The sequence below is a fragment of the Aplidium turbinatum genome, chromosome 3 (assembly GCF_918807975.1).
Source record: "Aplidium turbinatum chromosome 3, kaAplTurb1.1, whole genome shotgun sequence".
NCBI lineage: Eukaryota > Metazoa > Chordata > Ascidiacea > Aplousobranchia > Polyclinidae > Aplidium > Aplidium turbinatum.
The window spans coordinates 44,374,758-44,393,375 of record NC_137474.1 but is presented as its reverse complement, the minus strand read 5'-3'; the positions used below and the strand labels follow the sequence as shown (position 1 = coordinate 44,393,375).

Genomic DNA, 18,618 nt, shown 5'->3' with positions numbered 1-18,618 from the left:
AAAAATGCAACGTAATAAAAACACACAAATTGTAAAAATCATATGATAAATAATATCGTTTGTTGATGTTAAGATAACGTATAACTTATGATTTGTTGTTACAACTTTGGGCATTCCAAACTTTGCAAATTTGGAGCATCTCGTAGTCTGCAATTTGTTCCTTTATGACAAACTCACAAATCGAGCGACTTAACATTCAGTGCTCGTAAATATTTGAGTGGATCAATCAGACTCCAATGAGTAAATATTTTATAAATATTATACAACGTCGATACAAATGGATTTCAAAGTCGGTAATAAAACGTCTGTTTCATGGTGCGTTGATGATTCGGCCATATAAACGCAAAAACAGGTTAATTTTTTAAGATATTCATGAGATGTTGTGCGGTTAATGCAAATAGTTATCTCGATATCAATCGCACGAATTTCTCTCTTATGGTCTTCTTTTAGCAAATTTATGATTAGTTTTTTTAAAACCAAAAGTGCTTAATTATTTAGATAAAAAAAAGTTCGTTTAGAAGTTTTGAAATATTTTGTTTCACTTCGTTTACAGGCAAAAATATTTGTCTTGTCTTGGTTTTGTTTCGTATATATTCGAATATTGTAAATACTTTTGTGAAAGATTTCGTTATTTTTAGGCCAAATAAGGTGCTTTTCGAACGGCACTAGACAGCTGTCAAAAACAGGGGCGTTGACAGGGGGGTCTAGGTGGTACTTTTGGACCCGGCAGGAAATATTTAAGGCGTCCGGATTTAAAAAATTCCCAGGACTTCAAACATTATCAAGATCTTAATATAATCAAATCTAAAGGAATTGCCATCAGAAGTTAAAACAGCCATTTCAGTCGTCAGATGGTAAAGTACCGGGCTCCTTCTGGGTACCGAGCCCATGTCAGCTTTCTGGTGGAAAAATAGTCACTTCTGCCACCAAGCAGTAAAATGACAATTTAGTCTAGTATAATGATTTTCCTAACCACGAATTTTACCCGAAACACGAATTTCAAAATAAACAGGCTAATATTTGTTCAAACTCAAAACCTGAAATGGCACAGGTAAGAAGACTATAGTCCGGCGCAGCCCGTGACGTATTTGTAACACCATAAAGTACAAAAGGTTTGAGTGTTTTATCAACCTTGCCCCACTGTGGGATGTTCAGAAACCCACATCCGAGGTTTCACTGCTGGGGCGTTTGGGGGCTACGGCCCGGTGAAAAACCCATTTTGGGAGTAAAAAAACACCATAAGGTACAAGAACAAAACCTACGCCAGATTTCATGCTTTCACTTGTATACTTTAGAACAAGTCGATCTGGGTGCCTCAGGTGCGGCAATCCACAAATAAGGGGCCCCCAAAGTTGGGGCATGTTCCACTGAGTTCAAAGATGGAACTTGTATCATCAGTTCAAAGATGGAACTTTTTTTGTTTTGTTTTATTATCTTTATCCTGCATTGCGGGAAAGCGGACCTGAGCGCTATTCATCGGTCTACGCCTTCCGACGTACACCTGACCCACGCTGCAGCCTACTGCAATGTCTGTTTCCGGTTGTCTACTCTATTTATGACTTAAATTTGGTACTACCCATTACTCGAAATCGATCACTGGGTAGAGGCAATTATCGTAAAGTTTCTTGCCCAGAGAAACAACAGCAAGTGCTGGTGGCTGGAGTCGAACATGCAGGCTCTCGACTGCGAGCCCAACGCGCTAACCACTCGGCCACTGCTGCCACTCGGCCACTTGTATCAAAGAGGTACAAAGATGGAACTTGTATCATCAGTTGGGCATGTTCCACTGAGTTCGAAACAATTTTTCTTATGTCCCCAAGGTTGAGCTTACCCTCATTTTGGGGGTATGACCCCTAAAATTCTCAAAACTAACATCATAAGGTACATGGATGAAACCAAGTGTAGGTGATAGTACCTCACTTACGGACTTCAGAACATCAAAATTTGGTCGCCCCAGGTGGGGCATTCCCGAATAAAGAGCCCCCAAAGTTGGTGCAAAATACGTAAAAATAAGATCATAAGGTACAAAGATGGAACTTGTATCATCAGTTGGGACGCGTTCCACTGAGTTCGAAAATACTTTTCTTATGGCTCCAAGGTGGGGCTTAACCTCATTTTAGGACATATAACTCCCAAATTTAAGGTTGTAGCCTATTTGGATAAAACCAAGTGTTTGCAAAACGTCAAAATTTTTTTGCTTCAGCTGAGGATTTTTCCTAGCACAAAGACTGATACCCGGTGCGAAAGTCATAATTCCATAATAAGCAACTGCGCTATAATTTAATATTTTACCGGTTGAAGACTGTAGTGTACATAACAGTAGCATACAATGTGATAATGATTTGGCGCAAAAGGCAAGCTTTCGTCATAGACTATTAACTGTTACTCTGTACAACAACATAATGATATTATGCTACTCTTGTGGTTATATTTATATCGTACAAGAGTCGAAGACGATAATAGCGCATAGAGAACTCCAGGTGGTGTTTCTGAAATTCTCATACTGACTGCCAGTTAACCTGCGCAATTAGAAATGTAAGATTTAGTATTATAGACTATAGATTAAAGATTTTGAATCTTGCCAGTGTGTAGTACCGGTTCCAGTAGCCTACCGTTTTTAGTTCTACTCAATAGAAAAGGTTAATTTGATGAAGATATTTACGACAAACTAAACGCTAAGCTACATCTCAGGTTAGCAGACAGCATTAGTAGCACAGAAGCATCAGGCTGATGCAAAAAGTAGAATTCGACCACGACAACTACCGGTAGTAACCAGTTGACAAGGGCCATCAAATAATAAAAATTTAGTCTTTAATTGCTTAGAATACCGGTAGCGTAGTCTATTTAATGTGAGCGAGCTTAATATTTAATGTGTAGTCTATTTAATGACCAGTGAGCTAATAAAATTATTCAGACTATAGTGCATCATGAAGAGTAAAATTATTGATTTTCTTTTCATGCAGCCTAAACACCGCGCTGGTCAGCTCGTTTAAAAAACATTAATTTCGAACCTTTTCAGTTTATTTCTCACAACGTTTCATATCATATCATTTATTTTTCGTCATTAACGCGTCCGGAACAAAAAAGATAGTATTAGCTACAATAGTCGAAATACCAGCCCGTCAATGAACGGAAAAAGGTGGCAAAACATTGGAAGGTTTAAGACGTGCCTGAATAGTAAATTATGTAGTAGGTAGGCTGTATGTCTGTAGCTAGCACGGCCACAAAACCCAAAAAACAAGCAGCAAAAAATAAAACAAAACAAACAGAAGCACGAACAGGTTACACTATGCATTGTTAAATAACAGACCAATGTAAAGTATTGTGGATAGAATTTCCCAGTTCCAATGTTGTTGTGGATGAGCACTTGAGCAATCATCATAATAATAGGATGGAGAAAGAAAGCTGAACATACTGTAAAAGAAACCCATCCTGAGGCAAAAGCCCGTTTCGATGTGGCCCAGGAGAGCATGGAGTTGAGGCTGAGCTCTTTCTATGGTCAGACTGCACATCACACAGTAGCCTACGACGATTGAGGTTCGAGAGCCAGTTTGTTTGATACTGTTTCTTGTCCTGGTGGGTGCTGGAATGGATGAGCTGATAGTTAAGATGATGATGTCTTGATGGTGTTGGTGAAGTTCTCAACCCTTTAATGACGGTGTTGTGTTGGTTGTGAAGTGTTGCGTTTGCTAATGATATCTACGAAAATAAAAGTACGGCACCAGCAGTCGGCAGTATTGTTTATGTAATCTTATGTAAATTATTTCGCATGTTAAACTGAAATCTTCACGAGCATGCAAAACAGCCTCACTGGTCTTTCTATTGCGTATCTGTTTTGCTTAGATGTTGTTTTAGTTTGTGGACAAAAACTGACTTTGAATCAATCGTTCTAATTGAAGAAGGAACTTCGTTCTATGTTTTCGCACCTGTGAATTCTATTGAATGTTGAGTAAGCGTTTTTGAAAAGTATGGAATGTTTAGTCATGGTTTCTTGTGGACATGCTGTGAACCTCTTTGACATATTTAAACAGGTCAGAGAAGTAATCTGGTTGTAAATTGTTCTAGAATTTGAACATAAAAAGACCAATTTCCAGTTTAAACAATTGCTCAATTGATACTGGGATCTTGCTACAGCTATCATTGTTGGAACGTAAAATATGATGAAATATGTCACAAATTTTTTGAAGTTTTTGGACAAGTCCTTCGTTGCCATATTTCCAAGTCGCAATGCAATACCTATGTCTGGAAAAAATAAAACTACTGAAATGTAGCCTACTCATTGCCAAATATCGTTACTTCATCTGTCTCGCAAAAATATTGAGGAAATGCGCAACACTTTGCAGTAGCCAGTAGCGTTGACAGGGGGTCCAGGAGATACTTTTGGACCCGGGCCCTGGATAATTTTAGGGGCCCGGGAATTTGAAGAAACCCCCAAAGTGGTTTCTTCAAATTTGATGTTCGGAGGTGTTGCAAACACGACTTTGAAGAAATTGTGCAGACACAGTGGGAAAACAACACACGTTGTTTTCGATAGAACTGTATCGCCGTCCATCAAAGATGTCGAGCGAGATCGCCGAGCAATTCATGGCTTCCGCGATCAGCAATACGTCATCGAAAGAGAGATCATGAAACGACCTGTTAATTTTGCAGTCGCAATGAGGAATGACAACTTCAAGCAAGCATTGGTGCATTTTCTTGATAATTCTTGGAAATCAGATGAGTATTCCAGATTCCTCGACTTAAAGGTTCTTTATGCTACACTTGATGAAAAATGTTATGTTTATCGAAAAGATGGCGAAAAAATGTTGTGTGGTGAAGACAAGTCCTTGTTATGCTACCACGAAGAAGCAGATACGCGCCTAATGTACCACATCGTCACCGCATGCCAAGATGTCAAAAATGAGGTAGTCCGCTCTATTGACACGGATGTTCTGATTATACTGTTGGGAAATTTGTCGTTCGTACAAAAAGACGTAAACATATGGATGGAACTTGGTGTACAGGCAAACAACACTCTGAGATATATTGATGTATCAAAGCTTGGCAGTACTTTATCTCCAGACATGCTTCGGTCGCTTCCCGGTTTTCAGTGCTTTACAAGCTGTGATTATACAGCTGCTTTTTTGGGTATAGGGGAAGTTCGACCCCTTAATATATTGGAGAAAAATGTGAATGCTCAACATGCCTTTGCTGCTTTGGTATATTCGAAAAACATTGAAAAAGGCATTGAAAAATTTGTGTGCCGGATGTATGGATGTAAAAGTGGTCATTGCGTTAATGAATTACGATTTAAAAAATTCATTGAGACATACAAACCGAAAGGTTCTAATCCATTACGACGACTGAAAGGTTCACATGGAAGCAACTTTTCTCCGTGCAAAACTGTGCTCCATCAGAAAATACTCAGAGCGAATTGCATTTGTGGCATTTGGAATCATGCTGCCGAAAGAGGAAGCTTTTTCCAGACACCATTTGAAAGCGGCTGGCGTTTGTAAGATGGCAAATTTACTCCAGGTTGGTTTCATGGAGATCCAGTTCCGTCCATGCTGGACAACGTTCTGCAAAGTGAGAAGGGTTTGGACCAAGACGGAACAGAATCAGATGATGAAACAACAGAAACGGATGAATGTGACTTTTCTGACGACGAACCTGCAGACCTTTAATGAATAGATGTTTTTGCCTTTCTCCACCTCAAGCATAAATAAACTGTAGGCTATAGCCTACATAAGCAACTTTTTACCTTTATTCTTGTGAACATGGAAATAGAGTATGATTTGAACTTGTATTAATTTTATCGTTTCCACCAGAACTCACGAAACCACATGGAGCAAAGCATTAGGATTGATCTTTTCCCATGGCTGCAAACCGGGGCCAATGCTGCATAGCCTACTCGAGAAAGATTATGCGGGAGGAATGCTTTTTCAAGAAGACTTTTGACTTGATGAACAGGGCATAAGTTTTCAAATAGTTCAACATGCATCTTTTCGTCCTAGTGCTGTGGTTCTCAACCTTTTTGTCTTGGTGACCCCCTTTAACCCTATTTCCTGTGACTTTTTTGGTCAGTTGTCTTGCGGACGGGGGTCGGTTCGACACTAGCACTTTGAGCTTGTGTAACTCCAAAACTACACAATATAGAACAATCAAATTTTCACATGATGCAGATAATTCATCTGACAACACAGTATCGAAAATCTTTTGCAATTTGTTCAACAGCACAACTTGAAAAATCAAATGATTTGATCGCTGGTCATATTTTTTTTATTTGATTTCAGAAACCGCTTCTTAATTACTTTATAATTGAGTGTGACGGGCGGATTCTTTTGTGTTGGGCTTTAATCTTTTACGCGGAGACGTCGTCCACGCTTCAATGAAATCGTAATTGACGTCCGACTTACGTTTGCTTGTTGCTTTGCCGGAGGCATTGTAAAAATATTTTGCTTTGTCTCAACATTTCCGGAGAAAGAGAAAAAATCACCGCAAAAAAAACTGTTTCAAGTTCTTTTTGAGCCAAATGTTATAGTCTACATATTTTCAAATGTACTGTCATCACTTGATATTAGAACTAAATCAAGCAATGAACTTTAGTAAACACTTTATTTGTGTCAATTTCGTTTAGTTCAGTTTTCTTTTCACACTCACACTGTCTAATTTGGTTATACATGATCACGAAACACTTTGTATTTTGCAGCACATCCCAGGGAGCTATTCATTTGTTTTTAACATTGTTTCAACATATAGAGACGTTGAATCGATGTAAAAAATGTCTGATTTTCTGTCTGGCTAGCGGTTGAATACAGAAAAGTAAGGTAGCCTAATGGTGTCACATGGTATTAGAACAACAACCTATCCAAAGATAGTCACTTGCTTCGATAGGAGCTCGTTCCAACTCAGGCCTTCATGCACTCCAAAACAAAAAGCGATAAACTATGTCACGATGCTTACAAATGTGATATGTTTCCATACTTTCCAACAATGATCACTTTGAATGAAAAAAACTTTGCAAACAATTTTGATAAAGTGTAGTGATAATAATCGCTTAGTCAAATCGTATTGGTGGGCTATAGAAGAGGTCGTTTGTACATTGCCAAATGAAACTCCAGTTCTGCGTGACAAACTCAAAGTCGTGGGATAGCGATACCAAAAATAAATACATTTAGCAAGATATCAAATCTTGCAAAAAAATATTTTTTAGGCTGATTGCTATTGTCGTACAAAAAAAAACAATCACTAAAGTTTTGACTTTTTCCTTCGGTAAAATTGAGCCATGGTTATTGATATTTTAAAAATACACGTTTGTGTCTAAACGATTGGCATGGCTTTTTTCTTGTTGTCAACTAGATTTGCAGGATAACGTTTTCTACATTTTTTTCTAATTTGTTGGACATGCATTTTTGTGGCAAGCTATTTCTTACGCATTATAAGATTTATTTTCTCTTCAAATTTTGAAATAGCACTTTAGATGCAGTTTGCGGTTAACGGCCTTGCTGCAAAAGCCATCTTTTGTGATTGATACACACTCAAAAACAAAAGGCGCGTAAACTACTGCTGGCCGATAGACCACATCACAATACATCATAATGATGTTTTTCCGAACCAAAGACCCAGAAAACCAATTTTGTTGTATATTAGTTCAGACGTCTGCAGACGTCGAACCAATAACAAAAAGTAACTTGCTGATGTGAAACAAAGTGATTGCTGTTCCCAATGTGCAAACATTTTGATAAAAAGTAATCAAGTTTTTGCCACAGCTTTCTGGTCCACTTAGGCTACTCTGGTCAATCGACTCACGTTGAAAATTATTTATCGACATTATTGGGTAGTCTCACACTGAAGTTGTTTTGTGTAAAGTGTTTCTTGTGAAAAAGTCGAAGTTAAAACACAAAACTGAAGTAAGTTATATTTACCAAGTATTATATTTTTGAATAAACCATAGTTTAAAAAAAAGTAGTTTGAACAAGTTTAATCTGATAGAAACTATAATTGATATCATCGCGAAGGATCAAATAGCTGTGAAAATCACTTAGAGCAATCCATTGTAGTGATTTTCATTTCTCCTTATGCAAACCAAGGTGAATCTCAATATACAAATTTTTATGCCAAACGATCAAATTCGTTTTTCCTTTTTTCTAATTAGTTTTATGAGACAAGGAAAACGATCCGTATCAAAAATAATTCAATTCAACATATTTCAGTAGTCTCTTAAGTATGATCCAATAAGTAAATGTGGTGACGCTAAGTGGTGAAGCGATGTGATGAAAATCGAAAGTGATGAAAATCGAAAGGTTGCTAGAAAAGTTATCCCCTGCTGTGATACACTACAGGGCATCGACGCATCGTGCTCTTGAAAAAGCATTACATTTGTCCAAATTTGGCCTAGGCTGTCCCCATTTGTGGTGGCCTAATGATAAAAACAGAACACCAACATGTAGACTGCCTGGTGGAAAAATGTACAAATTCAACATACAACAACGAACTATAAGAACGAACAATTTTAACGAAGAAATGTCCATTACACAAAAAGGAAAAGCCAAAGACGGTTGCTAATGCCAAGGGAAGCACATGTATAGAATTGTAGTGCAGCTGTAATTTCCGCAGCACGTGGAGGGCCGGATGAAATCAGTTCGCGGGCCGGTTCTGGCCCGCGGGCCGTAGTTTGGTGACCCCTGTTCTAGTGTATAGTTTAACGTTTCTTTCGCACGCCGTTCCAGGTTTGCCAGCAGGAGGGATGCCCAATCTTCCAAAGCTGTCCCATCAGAGTTAGTGGTGTTATAACCCCATTGGATGCTGTGGCAGTTGAAGTCGCCAGCGTACATGCATATGAAGTTCGGGATCGAATCGTTCAGAAATCTTGTCTGTGGTGATTTTTAGACGTTAACAACGCATACGCTCTCGATAGTAGTAGCGACCCACTCTATATCTGAGTCACTATCATCAGAAGAAGACACATGTGACCAAGTTGCATCACTGTGCACAAACGTCGCAACTCCATGGATTTTACTAAGAGTGTAGGAGGCAAGTTGGAAGCCCGTTATCCTCAGGCGCGAAACATCCACACAGTGGGTTTCTTGGAGCAGGATGGCAGTCGGTTGCAAGGGTTCAATCAGGTGTTCTATAACTGTAGACTTGGCTCTTGAAAAGCCTTCCACATTGAGCTGCAGCAAGGTTATTCCTTCCCTTACGACATTCGTTGATGTCCGCACTAATAAGGGCGCTTGATCGGGGTCGAAATTAATCGGAGATTGCAACTCCATTTGCATGTTGTTTGCTTCAGATAATCTTTTCTTTCTCTTTGCTACTTGTCGGTTTGTTGTCATCAGTCGAATCCAGGACTCACAACGTGGAGGTTGACAACTTGAGCCCCTATGTTCTTCAGTACAGTAGCTGCTTAGAATTTTATCCTTGTTGCGGAAGAAGGTAATCCTGGCCTCTGAGTCAAGAATGCCACGTTAATCGAAATGAGGACCCAAGATTCCAGCTACCACTTTTGATAACTAAATCTTTAACTACTATAGTAGGTGGTAGAAATGGTTTTGAGAAAAAAGCTTGAACTTGCTCCGAAACATTACTGAAGGTATTGAGGCTAGCCTACTCTCAGTCATTCCCGTTTTCCTATTGTTTCAAGCAAATCACCACTTGAAACAAGAGAGGGCAAAGAAAAAACAGGAATGGCAACGTCCGCGCAATGGCTGTCTTGCACAATGCACAACAGTGCACACTCCATGATGTTATAACTTCTTTTGAACATGCTCAATTGCTCACCGTACAGAAGTATCAATTTCCATGGTGATTCCACGGCTCTCTTATGTCATGGCACTCTCAATTTCTTCTTAGCCTTGAGCCCATCAGAAACGGGTTTGAGTGCAATGTTTGCATACTTTAGGAGGAACCCAAGACTTATCTTGATCACCCAGCTTCATGTCAAAGTAATAATAAGAATGCTTGTTTTTATATAGCGCTGTATCTATCGCAGAATGCGTTGCTCCTCTGCGTTACCTCATGCAGTAAAATATATCTGGGTTGTTTGTACAGCATCCTACTTGTCAAAGGCATATTTTATTAGCCTATACGTCATTTATTAACCTATATACCAGAAAAAAAACTTCTTGCAGCAATAACTTGGCCTTAGCAAAGGCTTAGAATATAATTTCATTTGTACAAGCATCCATTTCAGTAGGCCTACCTATTCAATATAAGGCTGCATTCATAAACACATGACTTTAGGGCTATTTTTCTTGTGATGTAGACCTACTGATTTACAACTGTTTTCATTAAGTATTCATGTCTCCCTTACGTTAATCACAGTTCATTTCAACCCTTGCTTGCGTTTTGAACTTTCATTTTCATACCATATCAACAAATTGAAGTAGACAAGTGCAATTATGACATCATAATAGTAAACAGGGCTGAAAATAAGTTATTTGATAACTGAAAGCTTTTTGAGTAAAGATTTCAAAAATATTTTCATTGTCGAATATCTCGAAAACCAGAGCCAATTCGAAAAACCTATGTGCATTTTCGGAATCAGGGGCCCTGAAATACTCTAAAATGACTCTCTCCTTTTGTGCCCAATTTTTTTTGTTGGTCTGTGATTATAGATTCACTGACCGCGATAAGGCTGTAAAATCAACTAAAATGACACTAAAAGCATGCACTATTAGTGGCTCTCAGATTTGGTACACGGTGAAGATGTTCCACGTGGTAGTTAACAGGGGGAGTGACGTCAAAATCACATGGTTAAATTTTGAGAAATCCCCTGTTCTGATACCGCTAAACCACTTCGAAAATTACTAATTTTTTGGAAAAATTTAGAATTTCTCCTTGGTTGAACCAGGGTCAAAGGTCAAAACCTAACAAAAATTTTTGGTTTGGAAATATCAGTGAGCAAAATGGAACATTATTCCAAACTGTCAAAAATTTTAAAGAACATCAAGGAAAATGAGCCACCCTAGTGAAGCTCGAGTATGGCGTTTTCAACTGTTATTCGATAGGGGTCTTAATGAAATCACAATCCTCGCATTCCCTCATTCAGGGCCCGATTAACCATGAGGCACACGAGGCACAGGCCTCAGGCCCCTGGTTTTGGGGGCCCCCGATTTTTTTTACATTAGTACCGTAGACGTCAATACTTTTATAGGTTTCAAGCAGTGCCGTGTCAAGGGGGGCCTGGATCCCAGGCCCACCATCTCAAGGGGCCCACAAATAATACATTTTTGCATTTCAGAAAAGTGTTTTTTGAGTTGCTAAAGTTTACTGCATGTACTTGTCCATTAAGAAGATGATTTAGGCCTTTATTATACTATAATATCTCAAATTTGGGGCCTATTATACAAATTTGGGGCCTATTGTACAAATTTGGGCCCTAACTACACTGAAACATCTCTAAAAACACCATTACTATCTAAAAACAAAGTTAAAATGCGATAACGTTAGTAACATGATCTGCAGAAATGTATTTAACATATAACAGGTTGGATGCAATTGAATATATGAATTCAAAAAGGGCCCAATTGCCACAAAGTGTTTTTGGCACAACTGTTTTAATTATTTTGGTCATTTACTTTTGTGGTGAACTTCGATAATGATTATATGCTTAAACATACTGGTAAGCATCATACCTATAAAGTTCACTCAGTGAGGATTCTGTGGAGAAACTATAGAGAAGTTGAAGTGCAATTGCTGTAGTTGGGCCCATTTCAAAATCAATGGAAAAATTGATAGGGTATTTTTTATGTGTTTACCGATATGTTTGAAAAATCTGGCTGTTTTTTTTAAGTATCATTTAGACGACATAGAAAGAAATTGGAAAGCACAAATAGTGAAATAAAAAAAAACAACTGGAGGGCCCTTTTTGAATTCATCATCATCATAATCCATCGTCGGTTTGTTCCCCACTAGTGGGGGTGGCCGATTGTTTCCGCACAGCAATTGTTTTTATCCCTTTTCTCCATTTCACGTTGCCAATCTTGTTGCGGCTCTCTTGACATTAGCACATCTTGCATGTACCCACTTTCCACATTCACATATTCAATTTCTTTTCATTGAAAGAAATCGGAAAGCACAAAAAGTAAAATAAAAAAGTGGGGTTGGGCCCTTTGTGAATTTACATATTCAATTTATTTTCATCAATAAAAGTGTTTTGTTTTAAAAAATTGTTAGCTGTAAGCAAAATAGCATTTCAGATAGTTTAATTATCATTTCAATTTTAACATTTACAATACTATAATTATAAATATCCTTGACTAGTGATGTTGCGAGCAGGAAAAACCTGTCCTGTACTTTTAGCAGAAACGTTCTTCTGTATTTACTTTTCCTGAATATATGCACAATTGCACATGAAATTGCTCTTATCGTCAAATACCTTATAAGCCTGGCATATCACATGTTGTACGGTACAAAACAAAAATCATTCTTAACACAAGGGACCTGTTTAGTCATGCCACTAACCTAGGCTACCATACCCTAAAAACTTTAATTAACTTGAATACCTACATAAAATTATGAAAGCTTTGCCTTGGAATGAAATAATGTTGAATAGAAATAATTGAACACCTGATCCTCAAAACGCTTCACACTGCTTTAGTTTACAAATTCCGTACAATCACAATGTTTTCACCTTGGTTGACAGAACAAGTAATGTTGCCAGATAAAACATAAAAATAGTGAAAAACAATAATGTCACCAGATGGCCAAATCTGAATGGAAATTAATAATTTCTACAGTTTTGGTTTTATCCTCAGATTTTATCTGCGCGGTACCGGGCGGCAAAGCAGGGCAAAGTTAAAACAGTCAAAATTTTGTGTGATACGATGGTATGACCGCGTCGTGACCGATAATGTTCCATTGCCAGTATTGGAGTGGGTATACAAGTCTCCCCCCACCCCCCTTGGCAACTCATGACAAAGACAGGACTCAACCAAACATATAGGGTGAAACTACTTTGCCTTTGCTTTACTGTTCACACACTTCAATCCACATGTTTTGGTCAATTCCTCTTTATCATGAGTTGCCAAGGGTGGGGGGGAGGGCTTGTATACCAGCTCCATAGTATTTTTTTTATTAGAAATTGTTAACACTTTTGGCTTTCATTCCGAGCAAAGATGTAGCTAAGAAATGATAGACCTGTGTTTGCGGTTACTTACACTTGTGTTGTTTTCTAAACTGGTGAGAAAGTGTATTGAAATGAACCACATTTCCATGTCGATGCAGTGAAAATATACACAATGTTATAGGTCTGCTTGACGATAGAGGGCCCAAAATTATTCTGGCCCCGGGGCCCACAAAGGGTTTAACACAGCACTAGTTTCAAGGAATCATTAATAAAATCTGCTAGTTCAAATTCAAATGTAGCCTATATTTTGCTAGTGTTTCCTGTATGAAATTGAAATGAGCTCAATTGCCAATCTGTTTTTCATCAGATTTTTCAGAGATTTTTCATCCAATAATTTTTGTAATAAGTATAAAAGTGTTCATACTGTTAGAAAGTTGTAGGTAAATTGGCTAAATTAATATTTATGAAGTTATAGTTTTGCTTGAACCATATTTTAGCCCATATTTCATCATTCGCAGAGACTACATGGCATTGCTTTGAAAGCGATTACCAACAGGGGCCCCTAAACTTAGCTGTGCCTCGGGCCCCCGTGAGCCTTAATCAGGCCCTGCCCTCATTACACTATTTTGTTATTTCGAAATAGTTTTTCTACATTTTAACGCAAGAACCGAACAAAGATCACAAATGCTAAACAGCGAATAGCCCAAGGCCGACTGTATGTTGGACTTAGTGGAATAGTAAGTAGAGGAATTTGTGAATCGGTACAGCAAAAGCTTCACGCAAACGTTTAAGGTTAAAAATTAAGATTTTAAGTTTGTCTCAAACTTCAAAAATCGTTTGTACACATCGAGTGAAACAAAAGCTTATCCGGCGTGTTATACTAGAATGGAGAGCAACAGAAGTGGGAGATGGATAACAAAACAGTTACGAAGAGAGATGATAGAAAGCAAGAAATGGTATCATATTTTTGGACTTAGCACAGAATCTTTCAGTGATCTTCAATGCTTTTAACGGCTTGTGAGGAGCACTGCAACTGTTATTTTGTGTTTGAAAATAATTTTCAAAAAACTCAACCACAAAATCTCGCTCTTTATTCAACCAATTTTAATCAACATCGAGTTTCTTAAAATTCGCCTGGGTGATCAGGACAAATCATGGGCTCCACACATGCTGCATGTAAAGCTTGTGTGGAAAGCCTAAGACGATAGATCAATGGAAATCCTAAATCCACTCACAACATTCACAAAAATCATGCAAGCGAAAGTTTGTCCAGAGTAACTGTTCCCAAATGTGCATGTGAATTTCCTTTTTTCTGTAGAATTGAACCTATTTTCAAGTGTCTATTTTATTTAATTTTTTCAATTTTATTTTTCTTTGCTGGCGCAAACATAATAGCGAATGACATTACAAACACACAACAGTGGAGCACCAACAAAAGGAAAAGATGGCAAAACCAAAAGGTTTAACCCTTAGGCGGTTGGGCTCCTGGAGTCTTGCTCAGTTTGGGGGGGGGGCTGTCGATTCTTCTTATGCTTTTGGAGTGATATCTCTGTTATTTTTTAAGGCACGGTTTCAAAATTTGGGATTCACTTTGTAAAACTATTCACGCTGAGCATATCCGAAAATTAAAACTATGTAAATTTTAGAACTGCTTATATACGTTGAAATGTTGATGTGACTTATGACGTTTGATTTATTTGGTATTTTTTGATAGAGTAATGAAAAACATGCATTGCAATGTTGTGAATAATTTTTTTTTACATAATCTCAATTTAAATCATTTGATTAACGAGACATGGGCCAAATTAATTGCTTTCATCCAGCTGGTGGGAAAATTTTGAACAATAGAATATGAAATATTTCAGAGGATGTGCTGAGAAATGCCTTATATCTCTCAATTTATAACCTTTATTCGCTCAAAATTTCAGCTCAATAGAGGTGAATAAAAGTTAGGAAAAGTCAAGAAATCTCGTAGTCGCAGCCTCAGTGGTTTTAGAGATACAACTGTTGATACAAAAAAGTTGAATTGACAGCCCCCCCCCCAACCTTCAAAGGGTTAAAATATGTATTGGGGATTTGCAAAGCCACAAAACCTACTTCTTAACATGAAAAAACTAACAATGTAGCCTACTCTTGTAAAAAAAAATGGCGTTGAACGTTTAGTGTTAGCAGATAAACTTTGAAGAATTGGGTTCAAGTTACCACACTTCAATAGAATTAAAAATAAAACAGGTCTTGAAATACCTCAATGTTTTCATTAATATTATGTTTGTATCTCTTGTGTAGACTTTAGACTTTATCGTGATGAATTTAGACTTTATCACAGACCTTGTTGACAAAAAAAGTTCAAATTCCATAAAACGCCATAGTCTACCAATATAGATCAGGAGTCGATTTTACCAATTTTTACCAAAACAGCATTCAGACATCATAAAATCCTGATGTGATACAAAAAATTTGATGTGATTTTTTACTTCAGCACCCAAAATATACCCTAACTTGACATTTACTATGCTGACACAAAAAGTGTGTTGGCTTGTGTTTTGTTTGATGGTTTAATCTTTTCGGCCATCAACATAGGCTATATGCTTTGCAAATTTATGCACATGATAGGCCTACTTTCCATTTGAGTTGTAAACCTCATTTTTTTCTAGCTCTTCTCACTTTGCTTTTATCTATGACTGATTGAGATTCGCTATCCGTTACAACTCTCGCATCTTGTAGAAATGATAAAGCAATAAGTGCTGCAGACCTATCTGAAATACCAGTACGATCGCATAATTCAGCAAATACTACTAAACTGGAAGTAACCTTGCTTTTTCTGGGGTTTTCCGAGGCAAAACTGGGTTGATAATCAAAATCTTCGCAGCGTTCTTCATTGAATGACAAAGTTTCTGAGCTTGAATAAGAAGTTAAAGGTTTTTTAACCAAAGCGCTACTTGGGCCTGCTCCTGGGTCTTCACGTAAAGAACGGAATTGTTCTGATCTTGCGACTCTCCTCGGAAAACGTTTAAAATTAGATTTTGTGGCCGATTTATCATGTTTATCAATCACCATTATGCGAGTTGTTCTTTGATCAAGAAGGAACTGTTGTTCTGTAACAGGGACACGATTTTTCTGCGGGCAAGTAGCCTACATTGCAGAAAATTGGAACACTTAGGCTACAACAACCGATTTCAAATATTTTTGCTTTGCAGATTCTTTCATTTGGTCCAAATTTTTCTGAAATTTAGGCCCACCTCTAGAATTTGACTTCAAAAGGTTATTCATTTTTTTTGTAACTCTTTGTCATGAACTCTTTGTCAATAGCCTAACTCTTTGTCATGAAAATGTACTGATGTTCGTACCTCATTCGTATCATCCTGCAAAGTTAATGGACAGAAAATAAATGAGCGTACAGCGTTAACACCATCTCGCCCTTTTGCGACAAATTTGTTTATTGAGCAATGACAAAATAGCATCTCAAATTGGTGAAAATTCAGCATTTTGGTCGTCGATACGGAGGCAGTAAACCTTAAGCTTCGAACATGCCTTTACATAGGAAAGTTCTGGGTACATCCCACTTACAATTTATAACTAACCAGTAGAAAAATTATAAAAAAAATATATTAAAACGGAAAGTGAAATTTCTCCTTTTTTTCAAAAAATTGAAAGTTTGACTCCCCTGCGGGGGCAGAAGATGCACCCTCAAACTGATAAAATTTTGCACACGTAATTTTTCATGCATGTGCCACTTTTTATGACTAGCCGTTTTTGAATTTCGAAAAAAAGTCAAAAACGGCCCACCCTATTCTATATGCCAGACAAAACAATAGGCACGAATTCACTTGTTCGATTTCGGAAATGAAGTCATTCATAGGCTTCCCATAGTTTAGTGGCTACCACAAACTTCCACGAGGAGAAATGTATTGGTCCCTTGATCCTGACCGCAACACTGCTATAGATTCAAGTTAGCCAACCTAACATGATTTCACAATACAATAAGTAGCCTACATGGGAGGTGTCGATCTGGCTGACAACATGGTATCAAACTATCGTATTCGCATTAGAGGTAAAAAGTGGTGGTGGCCAATATTTTCTAATTATGTTGATGTCTGTATTGTAAATGCCTGGAAATTATGGCTTGGTGTTCAACATCACTAGAAAATCTCGCCACTAGAGTTTCGACGACAAGTGACTGTGAAACTTTTGAACTCCAAGCGCTTTGCAATCTCTGCCACTGGCCGCCCAAGTGTTTTTGCTCTTGAATATAGCCGACCAAGTAATTCTACATCGCACCACTTTCTAAAAACTATTCCCTGCAATAAAAGACGTCGTTGCAGACAGTGTCACAGCCAAACGCGTTTTCTTTGTGGGATGTGTGACGTTACTCTTCATCAGCATTGCAATGAATATTGTACCACAAAAACAGGCAATAATCCAAAGTAAATGTGTTCAAGGACATTGTGTTTTATTGAGTGCATTTTTTTGTGTACCTTTATTGCTTGAATGTTTTATCCCAGATGATTTCATTGTTTGCAATTGTGAATAGAAAACTATGTTTTCGCACTTGACTAAAATATATTTGATAAAACTACCATTCAACGTTTCATAGGCAGAGAAAATTTTTTCTCGAACCGTTGAAAATTTCATGATCAGATCACCGCTTCAATGCGTGATGGAAATCTAGAGATAAATCTGCATCAGGCATTGCAGAGTGCAAAAACAGTGTTGCAGAACGCGTTTTCGAATATTAAATTCTCATCAGTGCAACTACGTTTATGAACGCAATAACAACGGTTAAATTTAAACTCAATACAATACATTACAAAGATTATAAGGACATATTCTCAGTGTTCAATTGAATATTAATAAATCCAGATATATCAGAAAATCACTTCCCGCATGCAATTCCAGACCGACATTACTCGCTTAGTTTTTTTTTTTTGTTAAAACAGACTTAATGTTCAAAGCAAAAATAGCCATCACAATGAACATCTACCGAAGTATACTAATTTGCTGTACAATACTTAGATAAGCAATGAAAATAATAGACGGTATTGTTATTAAGGTCACCACCATGTCACCACCATGTTATTAAGGTCACCCATGGCCACCTGGAGATCCGGCCTGATTTGTTACATTTCCCAGATTTTGATTACGGCTACTGCTAGTGCTTGACTGATATTTTTTGAGATGTTTTTACTTTTTGCGGTTTCCTAATGACATAAAACTTTTTTGTTGCTTTGGGGAAGCAGCAGCAAATGAAAAAAAGTAAGTTGAAAAACGTTAAATCAGACTGTTATTGAAAAATTAACAGTCTGACTAAAATCTTCGAAATCAAATTCTCTTTGTTTTTCAACATGTGAGGATGTTAAAACCTATTGTGTTATCTGGGCATAAGAGAAAAGAAAGCGTAAAAAGTCTAATTTGTAGAAAAATTTATTTAAACGTTCGCCCAAAGTTAGAAAAACCGGGAAATTTCTGCAAAATGTGACAAATCAGGCCGTATCTTTAGGTTCCCATGGGTCACCACCAATCACCATGTCAAAGAAAACCAAAACATTACATTAGATGGAGCCAATCTCCAA

The 18,618-nt window shown here is 37.6% G+C and overlaps 1 protein-coding gene across 2 annotated transcripts in view; it reads right to left on the bottom strand.

The window, feature by feature from the left end:
• Nucleotides 1-18,618, bottom strand: part of LOC145767615 (uncharacterized) — a 111,553-nt gene that overhangs the window by 68,063 nt on the left and 24,872 nt on the right. The window lies entirely within an intron of this gene.